The sequence below is a fragment of the Vulpes lagopus genome, chromosome X (assembly GCF_018345385.1).
Source record: "Vulpes lagopus strain Blue_001 chromosome X, ASM1834538v1, whole genome shotgun sequence".
NCBI classification, from domain to species: Eukaryota; Metazoa; Chordata; class Mammalia; order Carnivora; family Canidae; genus Vulpes; species Vulpes lagopus.
Genome location: NC_054848.1, coordinates 91,529,024 through 91,552,645, shown reverse-complemented (window position 1 = coordinate 91,552,645; position 23,622 = coordinate 91,529,024).

The window sequence follows — 23,622 nt, the reverse complement described above, 5'->3', positions numbered from 1 at the left end:
CAAGTGCCCCTGACCTTCAGTTTTTTACCTTAAAAATTTTTGAATCATTTTAGATGTACAGAAAAGTACCAGAGATCATTCAGAGAGTTTCTGTATACTCTCCACTCAGTTCCTCCACTGTTAACATCTTGTATAATGCTATGGGCTGAATCATGTCCCCTCCAAAATTCCTATGTTGAAGCCCTAACTCCCAGTGTGATGGGATTTGGAGATGGGCCTTTGGGAAGTAATTAGGTTTAGATGATGTCATGAGGTGAGACTCTCGTGATAGGATTAGTGCTCTTAAGAGACCAGAGAGCTGTCTCTCTACTACATGAAGACACAGCAAAAAGGTGGCCATCCACAAGACAGGAAAAGCACTCTCACCAGGAACTGAATCAGCTGGTACCTGGACCTTGAATTTTCCCCAGAACTGTGAGAAATAAATGTCTATTGTTTAAGCCACTCGGTCTATGATACTTGGTTATAGCATCCCAGACAGACTAATATATATATAAAGCCATAGTACGTGGTCAAAACTAAGAAGTTAACATTGGTACGATAAAATTAAACTACACGCTTTATTTGGATATCACCAGTTGTTCCAGTATGTCCTCTTTCTGTTCCAGGACCTTCTTTACAATTGCATGGTGCATTTAGCTGCCGTGAATCTTTAGTCTCCTCTAATCTATGACAGTTTCTCAGTGGTATCTTGTGCTTTTTTTTTTTTTTTTTCGGTATCTTGTGCTTTTAATTTGCAACCGAGTCTTCCCCTAATGACAGATGATGTCTTTGCAATCCTACTTAACATTTTTGGCTAAATACCCAGAAGGGGATTTCTGGATCATGACAATTCTGTTTCATTTTTTAAAAAAGATTTTATTACAGAGAGACCTCCCTCTCAGCAGAGCCCGACATGGGGCTCGATCCCAGGATCTTAAGATCGTGATCTGAGCTGAAGGCAGACAGTTAATTGACTGAGCCACCCTGGCACCTCTCTATGTTTAATTTTTTGAGGAACCATCATAGGGTTTTCCACAGTGGCTGCATCATTTTTACGTTCCCATCAGTAATATACAGGGCTCCAATTTCTCCACATCCTTACCAACACTTACTTTCTGTTTTTTGACAGTAGCCATCCTAATAGGTGTTAGGTAGTATTTCATGGTTTTCATTTGCATTTCAATTAGTGATGTTGAGTAACGTTTCATATGATTCTTGGCCATTTGTATACTATCTTTGGAGGAAGGTCTACAATCATTTTTAATTGGATTATTTGATTATTTGTTATCATGAACATATTTTTATTAGCTAATTTTCCATCTGTATGTCTTCTTTGGAGAAGCATCTGTTCAGATCTTTTGCCCATTTTTTTTCAAATATTTTATTTATTCATGAGAGACAGAGAGAGGCAGAAACAAAGGCAGAGGGAGAAGCGGGCTCCCTGCAGAGCCTGAAGCAGGACTTGATCCCAGGACTCTGAGATCACGACCTGAGCCAAAGGCAGATGCTCAACCACTGAGGCACCCGTGCATCCCTCTTTTGCTCATTTTTAAACTGGGTATCTTTTTTTATTGTTGGGTTTTAAGCACTCTTTGTATAATCTGGATATAAATCTATTATCAGATATGTGATTTGTAACATCTCCCAGGCTGGGGCTTATCTTTTTATTCTCTTAATAGGATATTAAGACAAGTAATAGCTTTCATGACCCAGGATCATGCAGATTTACTTCTGTAAGGTTCATATTTTACATTTTGGTCTGTGATCCATTTTGAATTTTTTAAAGATTTTTTAGTTTTTATTTTAGAGCAGAGGGGAGGAGCAGAGGGAGAGGGAGAGAATGTCAAGCAGACTCCCTGCTGAGCACAGAGCCTGGTGCGGGGCTCCATTTCATGACCCTGAGATCATGACTTGAGCTGAAACCAAGAGTTGGATGCTCAACCGACTGAACCACCCACATGCCCCAATTTTTTTTTTTTTAAGATTTATTTGTTGAGAGAGTAATCAGGGAGGGGGAGAGGGGTAGAGGGAGAGAGTCTCAAGCTGACTCTGTACTGAGCATGGAGCCTGACACAGGGCTTGATCCCAGGACCCTGAGATTATGATGTGAGCCAAAACCTAGAGTCAGACACTTAACTGACCCACCCAGGCGCCCCAGTGCCCCCATTTTGAGTTAATTTTTATATAAGATATGATACATGTGTAAAGGTTCATTTTTTTGCATATAATGTCCAGTTTTTCAACCTCATCTGAAAAGACTTTCCTTTTTCCATTCAGTTGCCTTTGTACCTTTGTCAAAAATCAATTGACTATATTGTTGGACTTTTTCTTTTGTCTATTGTCTATGCTTGCACTAGTACCATCCTATCTTGACTTGATTATTATGGCTTTGTAATGAGTCTTGAAATTGAGTACTCACCACTCTATCGTGAATAAATAAATAAATAAATAAATAAATAAATAAATAAATCTTAAAAAAAATGTTTTGTTTATTCTAATCAGCTTGTTGGTATCTCTGAAATTCTTGCTGGAATTTTGATTGGAATTGTGTAAAATCTAAAGATCAAGTTGGGGAGAATTGACATCTTAGTAATATTGCATTTTCTGACCCATGAACACAGCTATCTCTCTATTTAGATCTTTGATTTTTTTTATTTCATATATTTGAGAGAATGAGAGAGAGCATGAGTGGTGGGGGCAAGGGGCAGAGGGAGAGGGAGAAGCAGGCTCCTCTCTGAGCAGGGAGCCTGAGGTAGGGCTCAATCCCAGGACTCTGGGATCATGACCCGAGCCAAAGGCAGATGCTTCACCGACTGAGCCACCCAGGCATCCCTCTTTGATTTTTTTCATCAGTGATTTGTAGTTTTTCTTGTACAGATCAGAAGAATATTTTGTTTAAATTTATATCTAAGTACTTCATTTTTTTCTGGTGTTATTGTAAACCTTATCCTTTTTTTAAAAAAGATTTTATTTATTCATGAGAGACAGAGAGAGAGGTAGAGGCACAGGCAGAGGGAGAAGCAGGCTCCATGCAGGGAGCCCAACGTGGGACTCAATCCCGGATCTCCAGGATCACACCCTGGGCTGAAGGCGGTACTAAACCGCTGAGCCACCTGGGCTCCCCAACCTTATCCTTTTTAAAAATTTTTTAATTTTTATTTATTTTTAAAGTAATCTCTACACCCAATATGGGGCTCAAACTCACAATCCCGAGATCCAGAGTTTCGTGCTCTACTGACTGAGCCAGCCAGATGCCCCAAATCTTATTTCCTTTTAAATGAGAAAAATAATCTCAGAGTAGATCTGCAAACTCACTGAGACCTGTTCTGATACAAACTCAGGCTGAAATTCCATTTATCTCCTGACCCCATGCTCTAAGCCCCCCAGTCTGACCTCTGTCTTGTGGTGGGTGTTCTGGCTCTCCTTTTCTAGTAAACAAGAGTTTTGGTCAATAGCTGTAGGACCTTTTGGAGAAGGCCATAAAGAAACTTTGCAATATGTATTTGTGGCAATGTCCAGGTGATGCATTGTCTCTTGGCTCAGAGATTTCTAGGTAAACTGGTCTGGAATTACAATAGGTCTTGGAAGGGACACCTGGGTGGCTCAGCGGTGGAGCATCTGCCTTTGGCTCAGGTCATGATCCTGGGGTCTGGGATCGAGTCCCACATCGGGCTCCCTACAGGGAGCCTGCTTCTCCCTCTGCCTATGTCTCTGCTTCTCTCTCTGTGTGTCTCATGAATATAAAATCTTTTTAAAAAACAGGTCTGGGAAGTGGGTAAGAGGCAATACCACTTCATCATAGTGACAGCAATTACAGTTAGATGTGCAGAGGCCTACAGTTCTTTTAAAAAAAAAATACACAGATTTATATTTAGTAACAGTCTTCTGCCCAAATATTCTAAGCCATTGCCAATGATTCCTAATTATCAAACATTCTGATTAATACCTTGGACTTGTTTTTTATTACAGCAACTGGGCTTTGTTGGAAACAAATAGATAAATCTTAAATCCCTTTGATATTATAATATCTGCCCTGCAGACTCCCAATTCAGAATCAGTCCCACAATCTGCCTTCTCTGATCTTTTACCCAAATGGATGAGTGTCCATATCTTGTAAATGGGTGCAGTTTGACATCATGAATATATGGTTCCAGTATCAGATAGGTTTTCGCCACAGCTAGCCAATCCTTCTGAGTGTTTAGGTCGGGAACCCTCCTGTTTCCCCTGGGACAATTTAGAGCCTTCACCACTTTCCCCCTTCCTCTCTGCCTGCAAGCCCCCTCTCAGCAGACATTTTTCTTCCCAAAGCACCAAGGACATAGGGGCACCCTTAGTTGCATCCGTTCCCAACTTTCTCTCCTTCCAGTCTCAGAGGTAGAGGTGGCCCTCTTCCTGCTCAAGGCTGATCTCATACCTTAGTCAGCTACTGTATATTGAGTAGCTAGATTTTGCATGAGGAGCTGGGACATAGTGGAGAACAAAGAAGCGCATGTTCTGGCGGCAGAGGTGCCTGACAGACAAGTGAACCAGAAATAGATCAGTTCAAATAGTGTGATGTGATAGAGAATGGCGGGTGGTCAGGGATGGGCTCTCAGGAGGGGCCGTCGTGCCCGTCAGACCTGAAGGATGAGAATGAGTTGGCCGGGTAAAGAAGGAAGGGGGAAGCAACCCAGATGAGGCCAGTAGGAAATCTGAAGGCTCTGCAGAGGGAGAGGCTGAGCATGTTGGAGGAATGGAAAGAAGGCCGCTGTGACTAGATTGTACTGAGGGAGAGAAGGAACAAGCAGGAAGAAGTGAGGTCAGAGGAGGGAGCAGGAGGCGCTCAAATAAGGCCTTTGGACCTTAAAGGCACAATGGGAAATTATTGAAGACTCTTAGAGGACTAACATGATTTACACTTTAAAATGATTCAGCTGCCACCCAGGGAAGGCTTGTCATTGGGAGGCCAGAATGGAAGCAGGGAGACCAGTCAGACTACTGTTGTAGCCCGGGCAAGAGATGGGAGTGGCTGGACTAGGGCAGGAAAGGAAGAGTTGGAGAAAGTGAATGGAGATGTGTTTGGGAGGTTTTGTTACTAGGTCCAGCTGATGGATTGGATGTGGGAAGTGACGGGAAGAAGGAAATCAACTTGATTTGTGGCTAGAATAATGGGGGGGAATTGAAGTAACATTTACTGAGATGGGGAGAAAGTTTTCAGGGGAAAGCCAAGCACATGGTTTGGACATGTTATGTTTGAACTGCCTACTGGCTATCAGAGTGGAGATGTCAAGTAGGCAGTTGACTATGTAGTCTGTAGCTAAACTGGGGAGGTCTACCTAGAGATATAAATTTGGAAGGTTTTGGCAGATAGCTGTTATTCAAGGTTGTTTTTTTTTTAAGATTTTATTTATTTATTCATGAGAGACAGAGAGAGAGAGGCAGAGATGTAGGCAGAGGGAGAAGCAGGCTCCCTGTGGGGAGCCTGATATGGGACTCGATCCCAGGACCACAACCTGAGCCAAAGGCTGACACCCAACCACTGAGCCACCCAGGCATCCCAATAGATGTTACTCAAAGCCACAAGCCAGGATGAGATTCCCAAAGACGTTAGGTGTAAATGGCAAAGAGAATGGGTGCAAGGACTGAATCCTGGGGCATTCCCAACATTTAATGGTTAAGAGATGAGGAGAAATTAGTGAAGAAGACTGAATAGAAATGGCTAGTAAGGTTGGAGGGAAATGGAACTATCCTGAAAGCTAAGAGAAGTGGGTGTTTTATATCAGCCAGGGGCCAGTTAGAAAAATTCACATTCAGAATTTTAAATAGAAAGAACTTAAGGAATTGGTTACTCAGGCAAGAGCTATTCTTCTCAGGAAGCGCTGGCAAGCCAAGGTGGGGATGATGAATTAACCCAGAAATTTAGCAACAGCAGGAAGCTGCTTCGCCTGTACAGGAGGTAAAAGTAGAAGGTTGTGTTACTCAAATCTAGGATCAGGGACCACCCAGCAGAAGCAGGAAGGCTGGCCCAGGAAGAGCTTGGTCTGTGGAGGGAGGGCCTATCCAGGGGGGAGCCACAGAAGAGATACAATCACTGTTAGAAATGACCCTCAATAGAGAGGGAAAGGGAGGGGAGTTCCCTGGCTTCTCCCCCTTCTCCTGCTCTCCAGTCTTTAGCCAGTAATTCCCATTGGCCAAACCTGTCAGGAAGTCAGAGAGGAAGAGCGCCTGGGAAATGCAGTTGTCTATACTACACAACAGAGCTGAGGGAGGAAGGAATGGCTCCAAGAGCAAATAGGCAAATGGCCAGCACGTGTAAGTAAGACGAGGACTTGGAAATGAGTATTGCATTTACTGGAGATCATTGGTGACCTTGACAAGCAATTCAATAGAGTGGTGAGAGCAAAAGCCTGACAGGAGTGAGTTCAAGAGAAAACGGGAAGAGGGGAATTGGAGGCAGTGAATACAGATGACTTTTTTTTTTTTTTGAGTTTTGCTGTAAAAGGAAAAGAGAAATGTGGTATGTGGAGTGGGAAGTAAGATTGACAGTAGGTATTTTCAAGATAGAAGAAAAAACAGCATATTTGAATGCTGATGAGGAAAAAGCCAAGAGAGAAGTAAAAATTGATAATGCAGGAGAGAGAGAATTACTGGAGTAATCTACCTGAGTAGACAGAAGGGGATAGGATCCAGTGCGTAAGTGATACAATAATACGATTTGTAGAAAATCAGTCACAGTAGCATCATCACTCAACTTTGGAAAAACACCTTAAAAATCATATACTCTAACCTCCCACATGCAGGAATTCCCTGTGCAACCCCCTCCCCCCCCCATTGATCCAGCCTTTGCTTTAGAGTCTCCAGTCTTACAATTTCCCAAAGCAGCCATTTCCATTTTAAGGCAGATATAATTGTTAGGAAAACTTTCCTTTTCAAAGCAATCAGATGCAATTAATGCCTTATTCTGGATTGGGTCATACTTTGGATAAACCAACCATTAGGCCCTTTCGGGGTCAATCAAAAAAAATAAATATGTGGTATTAGATGAGAAGAAAATGTATTAAATGATGAAGATTGAGTGAAAAGAACAGTTTGCAGAACAGTGTATGGAGTGATCTTACTTGGTTTATTGTATATCTGTTCATGTGTGCATACACATGGGGAGGGGAAAGATCCGGAGGGACGTGCACTGAGATATTAACAGCAGTAACCTCTGGGTAATGAGAATGTGTCATTGAGTTCTAGCAGAACTTCAATGAACAGATAGTTCTTAAACTGTTTCAGAGAATAGAAAAAGATCATTTTCCCCAATACTTCATGTGAAAATAGGATAACCGATACCAAACCTGACAATGATAGCAGGAAAAAGAAATGTATGGACCACTCTCCCCTAAAATCAATCAATCAATCCTGAATATAGATGTTCTAAAGTTATATTTTTAAATATTTATTTATTTATTCATGAGAGACACAAACTGAGAGAAAGAGGCAGAGACATAAGCAGAGGGAGAAGCAGGCTACAGGGAGCCTGATGTGGTGCCCAACCCCTGAGCCACCCCAGCATCCCTAGATGTTCTAAAGTTCTAAATAAAATATTAACAAGTAGAATTTAGGTGAAATTCTAGAGGCATTTTCATTAATGTCAGGAATAATACTAGGATGCCTGCCATCATTGCTATTACTCAATATTATTCTGGAAGTTCTACCTTACTGAAATAAGAAAAGTTGAGAGGTATAAATATGTAAAAGGAAGTGACAAAATGATTGTTATTTTAATTAGGTTTTTTTTGGACATTAGGAACAGATACTCAAGTTTTCTTAAATAATAGGGATTTATTATAGGGATATACATGGGAGTAAGGGATTAGGAATAGAAGAAAATTCTTAATTAGGATCAAAGATATCTACAAAAAATTGTACAACAAGTATCATACCTGAAAGCTTGCCTCCTGAAATTGGAAATGAGACAAGGATTCCCTCTATTACCATTGTACTGGAAATCCTAGCCAGTGCAATAAAAGAAGAAAAAGAAATAAAAAGATCAAAGATTAGAAAGGAAATAATTCCATCATCATTTGTAGGAAACACAATTGTGTATAAAGAATATGCAAAATAATTGAAGGATAAAAATTTAAATGATAAATTTAGATAGGTGCTGGACACAGTCAATATGGAAAATCAATTGCATTTCTCTATATAAGCAACAAGCATTTGGAAACTTAAGATTAAAAAATTTAGTCATTATAATAGCATAAAAAATACCTAGAGATAAATCTAGGAAAACATAGAAAATATAAAAGGTTATTGAGAAAAATTAAAACCTAAATAAATGGAGTGATATTCATGGGTTGGAAGACTTGATAGCTTTAAGGTATCAATTCTCTAAAAAAAAAAAAAGGTACCAATTCTCTGCAGACTGATTTATAGATTCAATGAGACCCCATTCAAAAATCCCAACAAAGGGAGACAGAACATAAAGACTCCTAACTCGGGGAAATGAACTAGGGGTGGTGGAAGGGGAGGAGGGCGGGTGTTGGAGGGGAATGGGTGATGGGCACTGAGGTGGACACTTGACGGGATGAGCACTGGGTGTTTTTCTGTATGTTGGTAAATTGAACACCAATAAAAATTAATTTAAAAAAAAAGAAAAAAAATCCCAAAACAAAACAAAACAAAAATCCCAACAGTTGTGGGACACCTGGGTGGCTTAGTTAAGTGTCTGCCTTTGGCTCAGCTCATGATCCCAGGGGATCAAGCCCCATGTCAGGCTTCCTGCTCAGCGGGCAATCTGTTTCTCCCTCTCTCTGCCTCTCCTCCTGCTTACTCTCTCTCAAATAAAATCTTAAAAAAAAACCCAACAGTTGTGTGTATGTGTGTGTGTGTGTGTGGGGGGGAGATTTAACAAGGTCATTTAAATTCTATGGAAAAGGTCCAAAAATAGCCAAGGCATTCTTGAAGAAGTAGGTAGAAAGATAGTTGTACTAGATTGTGTCTTATTATGTAGTGAAAGTAATTGAAACAATGATGATATTGGCCCAGTGATAGGCAAAATAGATCATTAGAACAGAGTGGGGAGTCCAGAAACAGATCCACACAGTTATAACAGATATATAACAAAGGTGCCACTGCTCCTCCGTGGGAAAAGGATTTTTTTTTTTCAAAAAATTTTGCTAGGACAATTATCTAGCCACATGACAAAAAGAAAACTTGACCACTACCTCATATCATCCATAAAAATCAATTCCAGATAAATCATAGATCTAAATGAGCAAGGTAAAATTAAACCTTCTAGAAAATGGGGTACCTGGCTGGCTCAGTTGGTAGAGCATGTGACTCTCAATCTCAGGGTCATACATTCAAACCCCACATTGGGTGTAGAGCTTACTTAAAAAAAAAAACACTTCTTAAAAAAGTCTAGAAAATAATACAGTAAAATATTTTCATTATCTCTGGGAAATGAAAGACCTTTACATCAAAACACAAAAAGCACTAACCATAAAAGATGTATACATTTGGCTGCATTAAAATTAAGAGCTTCCGTTCAACAAGAAAAACACCATTAAGAGAGTGTAATAGAGTGGGTGAAGATACCTGCAATATGGAAAAGTATAAATCTCATGTCCCAAATCTCTAGAGAACTACAAATCATCTTCTTAATGATCAAATCAAATCAAATCATCTTTTAAATCAAATATTTGATTTAATTAAATCAAATCATCTTTTAACTTTGGACTCTTTGGAGGACAGTGCAGGCCAGGGGACTCAGACACAGACATCCCAGAGGGAGGGCAAGGACACTTACTCTTTTGGCTTCCGAAGGTAGAGCCGAGAGTGGAAGGGAAGTGGGAAAGCAGGGCTTGGAAAGAGATTTTGCTGTCTGAAGACCCCAACTGAAAGGGTTTTTTCTCTCGGACCAGAGGGAATAGGGGCCTCTAGCCCACTGTGCCCTCCATCACACTCTGAAAGGACAAGTGAGTGGAGTACTCTCTGGAGGTGGGATAGGCTGTGTAAACTTGAAAGGTTAATTCTTTTTTTTTAAGGCCAAAGTCTCATGCTCTACCGGTGGAGCCAGTCAGGCACCCCTAAAGGTGAGTTCTTAATCTCAGCTTGCTCCTGTGAGCCCCGCCCCAGTCTCTGACTGAGAAGGAGGATAAGCTTCCAGGAAGCACCTGCCTGTCCTCCACCGTGGCTGGGGTTGGGGGTGGAGTAGGGAATCCAGTCATGCCTTTGGAATGGAGCTCCAGAGAGAGTGGGTTATTAATAGACTTTCCTGTGGGGCCTCCCCGCCCTCCCCCAGTGAATCCCAGCAGGATTTGGAGGGCTTCCAAGCTGTGGAACCGGTTGCCACAGCTCGTAGGCACCACACACAATCTCCACTACTGGTTTGTTCATTCTGACTCCCAGCTCCTACTGTGATCCCCCTCAACTCACTCGCCTCTGGCCACTGTGGTCTCCTCCCTGGTTCTCACACACACCAGGCACTTTCCTCCCTGAGGCCTTGGCGTTTGCTGTTCCCCTGCCTGGAACACTCTTCCCTCAGGTATCTGGCATGGCCTGCTCCCTCACCAGCCCTAGGTCTTGACTTCAATGTCTTTTTCCTTCAGAGAAATCTTTCCTGTCCATTCTATCTAAAATGTCTTCACCTCCCTACACTTCCTAACCCCTCCTTCCTTGTTTCTATTTCCCCCTGAGGCCCCATATATTTTTGTTGCTCATTTTTATTGTCTGGCACTTCCACTGTAATGTAAGTTCAGTTAAGAGAGGGATTTTTTTTTGGGGGGGGGGCACCGTTGTATCCCAGAACCTAGGAGAGGTCCTGGTAACATAGTTGATGCTCAGTAAACATTGGCTGAATGAGTGAATGGAATCAACATTTACTGAGTGCTGACCAGGTGCCAGCCCCGTGCTAGGCACCGCAGGTATGATGGAGACAGACACAAGCCTATGTCTTGCCCTGCAGGGAGCTCACTATCTCTGCAAGGGGCGAGTGATGAAGAGACAGGCCTGTGGGGACCCCCTGTTCTGACACCCCGGACAGGAGTGAGGATGCTTGCTTGGCCCCCCGCGCTCCTCTAGCGCCTGACAGGAGCCTCACTCACAGCTGTTTGGATTCCAGGCTTCAGAATGGGAGCTGAACGGGTGGCCCCACACCTGCCATGTGGCTCCCTTCATCCTGGGCCTGAGTAAAGGAGTCCCTACAACCTGCTGGCTGCTGCCCTGGGGCCTGGACCCTCGGCCCACTCTGGGGCATGGCCACAGCCTCCCCACCCTGATGGAGGAATGCATCATGACAGCCCAGGATCACCCGTTGGTCGCCCTGGGGCTACTAAAATGTCAGCCCCTCAAGGGCAGGGACGGCGTCTGCGCTGCTCACGGCTCCGTCTCTGGTCACTGGCCCAGTCCCTGATCACACTGTGGAGCATGGTGGTGCAGAGCATGGGCGCTGCAGGCCGGACTGCCTGAGTTTGAATCCCACTCTGCCACCTACTAGCCGTATAACTTCAGGCAAGTCCCCTTATCTCCCCGGTGCCTTTGGTTCCCATCCGTCAAGTGGAGACAATGGTAGCACCCCTCTCGTCTGGCGTTAGGGGCGTTAAGCGAGTTCATATTTGTAAAGTGCTTAGAACAGGTGCCGGGTATCTGGTACGTGCTGGGTAACTAAACAAATGCCAGACACTACCTGTTGCTTCAGTGAATGAGCTGCAAATGTGGTTGCCCCCACTGGTCCTGAGCTCAAGGGGGAGTCTCGCCCGTCTTTGCCACAGAGCCAGCTCTTCGAGCTCTGGACCAGCTCATATCTACTGCAGTTCTGGGAGGGGAAGCCGAGCCGCAGCACCCCTCCTAGATGCCCTCAGAGCAAGTTTCTGTCTGGGGCCCCTTGTATCCTTTCTCCACTTCATTTCCAGTTCTGACCTGTGGCAGTGCTTGGGGTGCCCTTGGCATCACCCGTTTTCACTGGCTCTGCTGGGGAGTTCTATTTCCCTCCCTCTTGGCTTCTGCTGTTGGAGACAGTCTCTTTGTGGAAAATTATAGAGCTTTCTTATCTTCTCTGGGCCAGGGCTGGGCTAGCCCACTGGAAACTTCATCCCAGTGCGGCAGGAGTTGGCATAGACACGGTATGCTGGGGAAAATAGGACGGCACAAGGGTAGGGTTACAAGCCAGAGCATTCTGAACCTCAGCTGTGAGGGCAGCCCCAAAGCAGTGGACATCAGCTCTCCCAGGGGAAGCTAGGGGCACAGTGAGCCAAGTTGGGTCTGGGCCAAGCTGCTGCCTGGGAGTGGCCTAGCCTACAACAGAAGTTCTCAAACTGGGTTCCACGGGGTTCAGGTGGAGCTTCAGAGAGTCCCTGGACTCCCTGAAATCAAATATGTTTTGTGTGCATGTGAGAGGCGGGCATTTTTCTGTGAAGGAGATTCACTGATTTCACCAGAGGGTCCCGTGAAGAAAGAACAGTCAGGAGTCACCAGTCTGATACTCAAAATGTGGGAGGCATAATAGTTTACAGGAAACCCACAACCTTACCTTCAGCTTGCTAATGTTTATATGTCTGCTCTGTCACATAACTGCCTGTGATCTTGGGCAGCTCACTTTACCTCTTTGCATCAATGTCCTCATCAATACAGCGAGGATAACAGCAGGACCTACTTTATAGGGTTCCCAAGGGAAACAGACAAGGCAAAGCCCCTAGTAGATTGTTTGGAACATGGTAAGGTAGGTATTATCATTGGCAATTCAGATCACCAGTGTGTGTGTGTGTGTGTGTGTGTGTGTGTGTGTGTGTGTGTTTCTGAGGTTAGGAGGTTGGGGATGGGGAACAATAGTTGGCCCTCCCAGAATTCGTGCCTAGTGGTCTGGCAGGCTGGTGGCAAGAGCTACCAGACAGTATTTGCTAAGACGGATCTGCCCCATAGAAGGCGTAGGTAACCCCATCTCTCCCCTAAGGCGGGGCTGGATGCAGGACTGACTCCCCTCCTATCTAGAATGATTTTTGGGCACACCAAGGTGATCCCTCCTAAATAGCTCCCCTACGGATCAGCCACTGTCTGTGTCCTAACGTTTCTCCGATCAGCGTCACTCATTGCTTGAGCGACAAAGGCTTTGTTAAAATGCAAGCTCAGTGGCGAACATGTGCAGGGACACAGGGTGAGCCCCATCACAAAGGTTGACTTTGTTCCTTGGATATTTAATTTTTTCCCTAGGAGCCATATTGCTACTGCTGGTTAGAAAAGTTGTTGCTACTCACTCACAGTTGCTCATCGGTGTCAAGCTGTCTTCCTGAGCGAGGCACAGTTGGCTGCCTTGCCCACGCTGTAAGCCGAGGGAGTTCTCATTCTGCCCACACCACCCCCCTCATGCAGGGACCCTTTCTTTTCAGAACAGCACGGCACTGTTTTTGAACGTTCATCTATGTAATTCCTGCATGGATTTGTAAAGCCCATTTAATTGGGCAGCATACTTATCTTTTATCACTCTAGTACCTGTTGAGCCACCTATTCTAAGTTGGGTCACCATCGCCGTGGGCCTTCCTTTGTAGCTTGATAATTAGTTTTCCTTTGTCATTTTCTACATATTGTATTTGCCTAGTAATGAGGTTTAATCCTGACGCCTGTAGTTTTCATTCATCTGCTCAGAGACAAGTGTTTATTCATTGTCAGCTCAGAAATAGTTTTCGGATTGATTTTTTAGAACATGCAATATCCACGTAATTTTATTTGCCTATTAGCCAGATTATTGTCATGAACATAAGTAACTATTGTTATAACGGAAATAACGGTTATCTACCCAAATCCTTGGATCTGAGTCCTGTTTAGGAAATAGTTTAGGTAGGCTGGCTCAATTGGAAGAGCATGTAACTCTTGATCTGGGGGGTTGTAAGTGCGAGCCCCGCAATGGTTATAGATTACAACAAAAAAGAAACTTTTTTTAAAAAAGGAAATAGTTGGGATGCCTGGGTGGCTCAGCGATTGGGTGTCTGCCTTTGGCTCAGGGAGTGATCCCCATCCAGGGATCGAGTCCCGCATTGGGCTCCCTGCATAGAGCCTGCTTCTCCCTCTGCCTGTGTCTCTGCCTCTCTATCTCTGTGCCTCTCATGAATAAATAAATAAAATCTTTAAAAAAGGAAATAGCTTGGGTAAAAAGTTTGGGAATTTAGGAACACAGTGTCATACAATGTTCTTCTCTAAATAATATACACGTTTCCTGCTACAAACTAATCCAAGGGAGAGAGGACAGATCCATGTGCCCAAGGATGCGGGACCTTGAAATCTGAATACCATTTGGGGCTGCCAAAATCCTTCGTGTTAACTAGGACACCAGCACCACTTGGCAATCCTGTCGTATGTCCCTGATCAGCAACTCTTCACTGTCACCGGCTGACCCACAGACTCAACTCAAATGCAATAGCGCCCCCTTCCCCTCCGTAGCTGGCATTGGATGTGCTCTGGGGACCCCCTTCAGGACTGAAGGACTCCTATGGCCAGCAGCCCTCAGCTCTCAGACCCTTGTGGGGACCGTCTCAGCTGAAGAAAGTTGCTCTGCCCAAGGGCATGCTCCCTTCCTAGGGCAGCCTGCACCCAGTGAAGGACTGATGGGGTGGAAAGGCTCAGCCCCTTGGTCCCAGCTCCTAGCTTCAGAGCTTCCCATGGGGCCACCTGAGGCTTTGGGGAACCTATGGTGCAGCCCGGCATCTCTTTCCTCCCGTGCTACTTCCCTTCCATGGGTGGTGGTAGTACTCCCAAGAGCACTCCTTAATAAACCTGCTGATCTTTATCTCAGAATTGGCTTCTTGGGATGCCTGGGTTGCTCAGTTGGTGAAGCGTCTGCCTTTGGCTCAGGTCATGATCTCGGGGTCCTGGAATCGAGCCCCGTGTCAGGCTCCCTGCTCATCAGGGAGCCTGCTTCTCCTTCTCCCTCTGCCCCTTTCCCTGCTTGTGCTCTCCCTCTCTCTCAAATGAATAAATAAAATCTTAAAAAAAAAAAAACTGGTTTCCCAGCAAAGCTGACCTGCCACACCCCCTTCTCCTGCCCCCAACCCCCTCCCTCCTGCCCAAGGCTGAGGCCCACCTCCCCAGCATGCTCAGGTTCACCTCCCCCTCCCCCTGGTCCTTGCTCCACCACTCATATCTGCTCTCTTTCCTGAAGCTTCACCTCCCCACCCCTCCATCTCCTCCGGTCGGCATGGAAATGTGAACAATTATCTTCAACAAAAACCTCCTTTGACACAGGGCCCCCTTCTAGCCTCTGTTGTTTCTTCCCCTTGGCAGGCTAAGCTTCTGGAACCGGCCCACTGCAGTCTGGCTTCTGCCCTATCTTATTTGACCTCCCTGGTTCATCTGTCTCTGATGGCCACTCTCTCCGCTCTTCATTTCCAGGACACGTGGCTCTCTCCCACTTTCTTTACGTTCCTAAAATGCTGTGATGTCCAGAGCTCCACCCTTAGCCCTCTTCTCTTCTTATTCTGGATCTCATTCATGACCATGGCTTCAACTACCCCCATATGTTGAAGGTGTCCAAATGCCTATCTTCAGACCAGACCTCTGCTGGTATGTGATAACACTGTCGTATCCAGGTGGCTATTAAACATCCCCCACCCCCACCCCCGATGTCGCACAAGTACCTCAAAGCCAGCCTATCCACCACGGCTCTTGTCTTCACCCCTGCACTGCCCAGGTCCTCCCTGCGAGTGGGACCACCTCGTACTCGAGACTAGTACTGGCACTATTCTCGGCATGACCTCTCTCCCCGTCACCTACTTCTGCACAACGATCATGTTCTGTTGATTCCGCTTCTTTAAAGGTTCTAGAATCCTTCCCTCATGCCCTTACTGACAATGTCCTAGTTTGAGCTTTGGACCTGTATAACCCAAATGATGGTGACAGCCTCCTCAGCATTCTCTCGGCTTTGATACCTGCCCTTCCCTCTGCTGCTGGACCAGTGTTTCTCCAAAGTAATTTGAATCATGATGCTCCCCTGTTCAAAATGCTTCCGTGGCCCCGTTGCCTTTAGCGTAAAGTAAAAACTCCTGTAATTGGCACCTCTCTGATCTGGCTACTGCCTGCCTGGCTTCCTCACTACCAATCCTCCACCCCACCCCATCTAGTCCTTTCTATTCTCGGACAACTGGAACTACTTGAAGTGCTTTGAACATGCTTCATTCTCCTATGTCTCAATGCCTCCTTTGTACATGTCCTTTCCCCTGGAAAGCTGCCTCATTGCTCCCTTCCCCACCCCACGCCCCCCTATTTATTCTGCAAGAGTCCTTGCAAACTTTTCAGGCTCTCTGAGGCTCTCTCCCGCCCCTGGCATTCCCCCCCTCTTTACAGACATCCATTAGACTTACGGCACCTTCTTCGCTGCCTCTCCTTCCAGGTCTTTCTTTCTACCGGACTGAGGTCCTTGAAGCCAACAGTTCCATCCCATAATCCTAGTACCTGGCATGGCGTTTGGCAAGTGGTTGCCACTTATTAAGGGCTTTGAGGATGAATGAGTCAATGAGGTGTGAGGGGGTAGCAGGAGAAGAAAAGAGAACTCCCAAGAAGCTTGGGGCGACACGGAAGGCAGATGCCCGGATCTCACGATTTTGCTCCGCTAGATGTCCCGTCTTGGGCATCTGATAGACCCAGATCATCCCGACATGCAAGCTGCTTTTGCCCAGAGGTCTGTGGGTGGCTGTGATCGCCTCACCTTCCCACATTAGGAAAGGAGCGCAAGCCAGCCAGAGCGTCCAGAGCACTGCCTGTGGCCAAAGCCAGGCAGAGAAGACCCTCGCCTGTTGCTCAGCGACCACTCCCACCCGTGTCTCTGAGAGCAAGGCCTCCCACCTCAGCCCTCTGCTGGCTGGCAGACAGGAAAGAGGGGAAAGAGAATGTCAGCAAGGCTCACCACCGCTTCCGCCGCCGCTTTTCTACACAGCAGCGCTGACACCTCAGGTGCCGTGCAAGGATTCCCGGAGAGCAGCGTCGTCCGTGCCCTTGGCCTTTGGGAGAGCTGGGCCGAGCCTGCGGCACCTCTGGTCCACAGAAGCCTCTTCCTTTCTATCCCAGTGTGCTAGCCAAATATTTTCTGTGTGCTGTGACATGAAAAAGGTTGATTAATATCATTGAATGATCTCTAATAATTCTGGTCAGGCACCAAGAATTTCTTGAGTGTCCACTTGGGGCCTTGGCATCTTGGATTTCCCTGTACATTTCCCCCAGTCAAAGCTTTTTCTCATGTCTTAAAATACGGTGGAGGTCTTTTTTTTTTTTTTCCATTTTACAGGGAAAGAAATCAAGGCGCAGTGAGGTCAAGAGACCTACCTGCTCCAGCACTGTCAGAGACAGATCAAACCTGGTAAGGGTAACCGGCTTCCAAAGAACAGGAAAACAAGGGAGCTCAGCTTCCGGAAAGGCAACCCGGCTGAGGGGCTGAGCCCTCCGAGGCTGTCTGGCCACAGTGCATTTATGCTCTGCCCACAAGGGGTCAGTAGGTTCCATAGCAGCAGAGTGGGGTACCTGGAGGCGGCCCTCATAATAGAAGGTGGAGCCATCCTCCTGGCAGCTGCCTGAAAGGAAATCCTTCTACCACCAGAAACTTCCAGGAAGTGCCTGCTGTCCTGATGTACCAGGGGTTGGGACTTATCCCGGGAAGGCTGGGGAACTTGCCAGGGGCAGCACCTTATTATCTGCCCAGTTCTCTGGATCTGACAGGCCATTCTGGATCTACAGTGGGCAGCGGCTGTAGATGGAGCAGCTGGCAAATGTGCCCCCTGCCTGAAGGGCTGCAGCTGCCTCCACGGAAATAACTGGAGCCAAAAATATCGCAGGGCTGTGTCTGCTAGGGCAGAGTCCTCCTGGGGTTCTGGGGAGGGAGGCTGAACATGGGAGAGCCTTGAAGAACCATATATGTATATATACAAAACAGCTCCAGGATTCAGAATCAGAAGGGCCTGGGTTTTTCAGCCATGACCTTGGACAAGTTATTTAACTTCCCTATGCCTCAGTCTCCTAATTGGTAGAACAGGAATAAAAACACCTGCCTTTCAGGGTTACTTCTTCACTCATTCATTTGACAAATAGCGGAGAGCCTAACCTAGACTAGCTACTGGGTTCATGGGGTACGAGGATGCTTGGATTCGATGCCTGGCACAGAGCGAATGTGGAATCATGGTAACTTCTGCTTGAAAATCAGGCCATGAAGCTGGACTCAAAAGAGCAGGCAGTTGGAGACATTCCGAACAGAAGAGAAGCAGGAGGCAAACACCCCTGGGGAAGGCTCCACTCATATCTGCCATGTGGTGGCCGGGTTGAAAAGTGCCAGCCTTACCCTTCCCGCAGCATCATGAGATAGGGGCCAAGCGAGGGGCCTAGGACTTACACTCACAGGGGCTTGAGCCCACACTACAGTTGGGGACAGGAAGTAGCGAGACGGGGGCGGGGCCAGGAGGAAGCTTCCTGTCTTGTCAGAAGCCACTGGGCTTCATTTTGCAGATCACCTTGCCTGCCTGTGGGCGGTGGCTTCAGGATGTGGGGAGAAGGTGTGGGCATGCCTATGCGGCAGCAGGCACTTGACCCAGAGCCGTTGAAGGACATGAGAACACCAGAGTATGAATATGCTGCACTGTGGGGGAGGCCCCGATTCCTCCGACTCGGACCTGGGCGTCATGGGATGCCTAGGCCCAACCACCCTTGAGTCCTTTAGTAAACTGTCAGCCTTGAATTTATCCAAGCCTTTCGGATGTTACAGTACTTTTTTTTTTCAGTCTGCCTCACCAACTGGAATGTTTTCTGCACACATTTGCTTCCTCCTACAGAGAAATTCTTTTCTTAAAAACACACCTCTCCTGGGGCTCCTGGGTGGCTCGGTCTGTTAAGCATCTGCCTTTGGCTCCAGTCATGATCTCAGGGCCTGGGATCCAGAGCCCCGCATCTGGCTCCCTGCCCAGCAGGAAGTCTGCTTCCCCTCTCCCTTTGCCCCTCCCTGCTTGTGCATGCTCTCTGTCTCTCTCAAATACATAAAACCTTTAAAACAAAAACAAAAACAAAACACACCTCTCTCAAGCATCAAGCGATACCATCTTCTGGCGCATCAGAATCCCTGTTAGATTGCAGGTGTATGTACCAGCAGCAGCCCCCAGTGCCAGCAAAGCTGGTGAAGGATGTCTAGAGAAGCCCCTCGAGATCATTTTCTACATTAGCCAACTAAGGATCAGAGAGGTAAAGTGACTTGTCAAAGTTCTCACAGCCACGAAGTGATAGGTAGAACTAGAAATTTCCATAGGTGTCTAGATGAAAGACTGGTCTATTTTTTTCCCCCAAGCCAAATGGCTTCCCATCTGGGATATACTTTTTTGGACTTCCCTCATCGCCTCTACCCTCCCTCCCCACCCTAATGTCCTTTCATTCTGTCTGTACCAGCACAGCTGGCAGCTAGACCAAAGGGGCTTGTCAGGTGGTGGAAGCACCAAACTCGCTTAGGCTAACCTCCGCAGAGCCAGTGCCCAGGAAGCAAAGCAGTGGACCTTACTGTCAGGTGCCAACGTGGCATGCGAGAGCTGGAGTCCTTTCAGGGCTGGACTGAGGGCAAAGCAAGGAACCTGTGGAGAGGGGAATTTCTAGGCTAAGGCCTATAGGCCTCGGTTTCCAGTCTGGGCCATCTCTGGGTGACACTGTGAGGAAGTTAGATCAAAGTGAGTTGGTATAGAAGAACCATTCATTTTTTAAAAAAGATTTTAAGGGGGGGGGCACCTGGGTGGCTCAGTCGGTGAAGTGTGTGCCTTCAGCTCAGGTCATGATCCCAAGATCCTGGGATTGAGCCTCACATCAGGCTCCCTCCTCAGTGGGGAGCCTGCTTCTCCCTCTCCCTCTGCCTGCCACTTCCTCTTTCTTGTGCTTGCTCTCTCTCTGTCAAATAATGAAATCTTAAAAAAAAAAAAGATCTTTTTAAGTAACCTCCACCCAGTGTGGGGCTCCAACTCATAGCCCCAAGATCAAGAGTCACATGTTCTACCGACCTAGCCAGCCAGGTGCCCCAGAACCATTCTTTTTTTTTTTTTCCAAGAACAATTGACTGAGCACCTTCTACAAGCCAGGCACTGAGCAGGTGCCCAGGATATCACTATGAGAGAAGGGCAAAGTCCCTACCTACCTTCATAGACTTCATAGCCTCGTGAGAGCCAAAAAAGGTTTTTATTTGCTGGCTTTTTAGAAAAACACATAGTAGTTCTGAACCTTGGGCTTAACCAGTGGAGTCTTGGTAAATATTTAACAATCAGCTCTCTGGGGGGAACTGTACACATGTATATATGTACATAGGTTAATTCTAAATTTTACTGATGTAAAATATGTACACTACACAAATTACATGTAACAATAAAACACAATATCATTAATAAGGTATTAATTATTGATAAATTTTGTGAATTTATTCAACAAATTGTTATTAATGACATTGTTGGTATTAATTTAATTTAATTTCTATTTATTTATTTATTTTTTAAAGATTTTATTTATTCATTCATGACAGACACACAGAGAGAGGCAGAGACACAGGCAGAGGGAGAAGCAGGCTCCACGCGGGGAGCCCGATGCAGGACTTGATTCCAGGTCTCCAGGATCATGCCCCGGGCCAAAGGCAGGCGCCAAATCGCTGAGCCACCCAGGGATCCCGGTATTAATAATTTTAATATTAATTATTAAATTAAGCTAACTGATTCTCACAGAATGCTTTCGTTTATTTTTGCCAGACCCTTGTATCTGTAACCAACTTGTGGTTGCCATTGCTGAACAAATGTATTTCTGACATAAATGTTGGTTGATCTTTTCATTTATGTGTGAAACAACAAAAACATATGTTGGAACTTCATTAATTCATCGGTGATGTGAGTGACTTCTTTCATGAGTAGGAAAATGATTTTCAGATGCTGGAAGATCATTTCCTCATTATTTGGTATTATTCACAATGTGACAGCCACCGACACGGCTCACAGTTGAGTTTAATCCCATTCGCTTTCTTAGGTCTAGAAAATCAACAAAAATAAATAAATCGAAGCCTGATTAAGAGTATTTACTGATCTCTGAATCATGAGCACTCAGCCCATGGCCAATTGCAAGTCACCAGCAAGTCACTACGTTGAGAGAGTATGTGCGACTGCCCACTACCATACAGTGTTTCAACCACATAGATGCACGAGATATTAACCTTAAGGGCACAGATCAGAGTAAAGGCATAGTAAAATGAGTAAGAAGTGAGGAGTCTGAGGGTATTTCTTACCTAATTTTTAATAGAATTTATTTCATTGTAACTATTACCAGCTCACATTTCTGACAATGTATCCTTTGGCTCTCACCTGCCAGAAGGAGCCAGCTCCAGCACACCCCTGTGCCTGCCTATATGTCCAGGTCCTGAATGACTCTCATCCCCACTCCTACTCCCCTTTGCCATTAATTCAGGACCTCCCAGCCCACTGCCGTGGATGGGGAGCTCCTGATTTCCAGAGCTAACCCTAGTTGCCACCTTGAATGAGGGCACTGGGGACAGAGTGACACTAGAGGCTTTTCCATGGGTGAGTGGCCTCTTTCTGCCAAAAAAAAAAAAAAAAAAAAAGCAGAGGTGGAAGAGAGCCAGGGACACTCGCAGTGACTCTGGAAGGCACATCTGGCAAGGACTCAAGACTAAAGGGGGAAAGAAGGATGAAGGATTGAGGGAGGAGAGAGCTCAGGCTCAGCCCTCTGTTCACTTGGCTCTACTCCTGGGCTATAATTTCTTATTGAAGACTTTGCAGAAGGGCTGGTGACCCTGGAGACTGTAGGTTGGGGAAGGGGGGCCAAACCCTGCCCTCCTGCCTCTAGGATGTTAGCCAGAGCCCTGGAAGTCACTCCTGAGGGTGGTCCGGTGTTTCCTCTTGGAGTCTACATTTTGAGCCCATTTCCTTTTCAGCAGCAGAGGGTGGCAGCGACTTTGGATCTTTGGTTGGGCCTCTTGCTGACTGGCTTGGTGTGTCTTGGAATATGACTCTCTCTGGTGGAAAAGTCTGCCCGGCATCCTGCGTCATCCTCTGTGTGCAGGCCACAAATGAACTCTGTTTCTTTCCAGGCCACGTGCACTTGTCTCTGCTCTCCAGGTCACCCCCAGGCAACTTAGCAGGTCCAACCGCTCTGATACAGCTGGGCCATGCTGGGATGTTCTGCTCTGATGCCACTGCATGAATGAGTGTTCTGTATTTGCACCTAGGCTGGCAGCTCTCCAAGGGCACAGTCCCCAGCCCCACCCCGCCCCGCACTCAGTACAAAGACCAGCCCTCAGTGACTGAATGAATCAATGAGCGCAAGCCTGGCGGACATTCAAGATTTCTTCCTGGTCAAACAGAAGAAGCACAGTGTGGAGCCCTGTGTGGAAGCGCTCATTTTTGGAATTTTGCATAAGGAGTGTCCTTTATTTTTGCTAACACTTACGGGGAGAGCAAACTCCCCCCTCCCCACCCCTACACGCACGGGGTTTTACCAGCTAGACTTTGTAACCAGGAAGTTCGGATGCCAGTTGCGTTCCTTCCAACCTGAGAGAAAAGTCACCTTTACTCCCACCCCCTCGGGCGCCGCCCCACCCCGTGCTTGCCGAGGCTGCTGGCCCAAGTGCTGACCGGGAGCCACCTCTCTTGGCAGCAGCCTGAGAACATCCTGTGCAGCCGAGAGGCTGGGGCTACACTCTCTATATTACACGGGATGGGAAGTGACCAGGGCGAGGACCCAGACACAGAGTTCAATACACTCTGAAGGTGTGGGGGAGATCCAAGGGGACAGATTTACAAGCGGTCCACTCCCTGCCAAGCGCCCACACCCCATCCAACATGCATGCCAGCATCCGCACACATCTTCTGGCAAACGCCTTTGGACAACACCATTCATAGGGGTTCGGGGTGGGGGGTGGCCTACTAGGAAGTCCACAGAGAGGCATTGCCCTGGAGTTCCAGTAGTGGGATGTCTCTGGGCCCGCTGTTACTGCTGTCCTTATAATAATGCTGGATGCCAGTTAAGGAGGCATCGTAAAACCCCATGCATAGACTGTGCCCGTCTCCAGGGAGCACATCCACCACTTCTGTCAACAAATCCTGGGCTGAATGACCCTCTGAGTATACCAGCTTGGAAGTTTTGGTGTCCGTGTGTGTGTGTGTGTGAAAATATTAAAACTTTGTTTCCAGACCAGATTTGGCTCCTGTGCTCCAGAGCCCCCAATCCAAGTGTCACTTGGACGTCCCATAGGCAACTGCAATTTCACATACCCTACACTTATCGTCCTCTCCTGCCCGCTCAAGCCCACAGTCGGTCCTGTCCCACGATCCCTTTCTCAAGAAATTGCACTGCTGCTCATCTACTTGGCCAATCAGGAAACCTGGCCACTCCTACACCCCACATCCCTATACTTCCCTTGGCCACCAGGGCAAGCCCGTTCTATCCTGCACATTCGTGCATCGTCAAGGTAGCCCCGCACACCCCGTCAAGACTTTAGGTCAGCTCACCAACCTCTCAAAGTGCGCTAACAGCCTCTCCATGTGCTTTCTTGCCTCCAGTCCTCCCAGCATCCCTACTCCACCCCGCACACTGTCCCCAGCCCTGTCCATAAACAAGTCCCCAACGATGTGCCCAAAACAGTGAGGAGAAAGCCCACTTGCCCAAATGCATCTTTCTGTT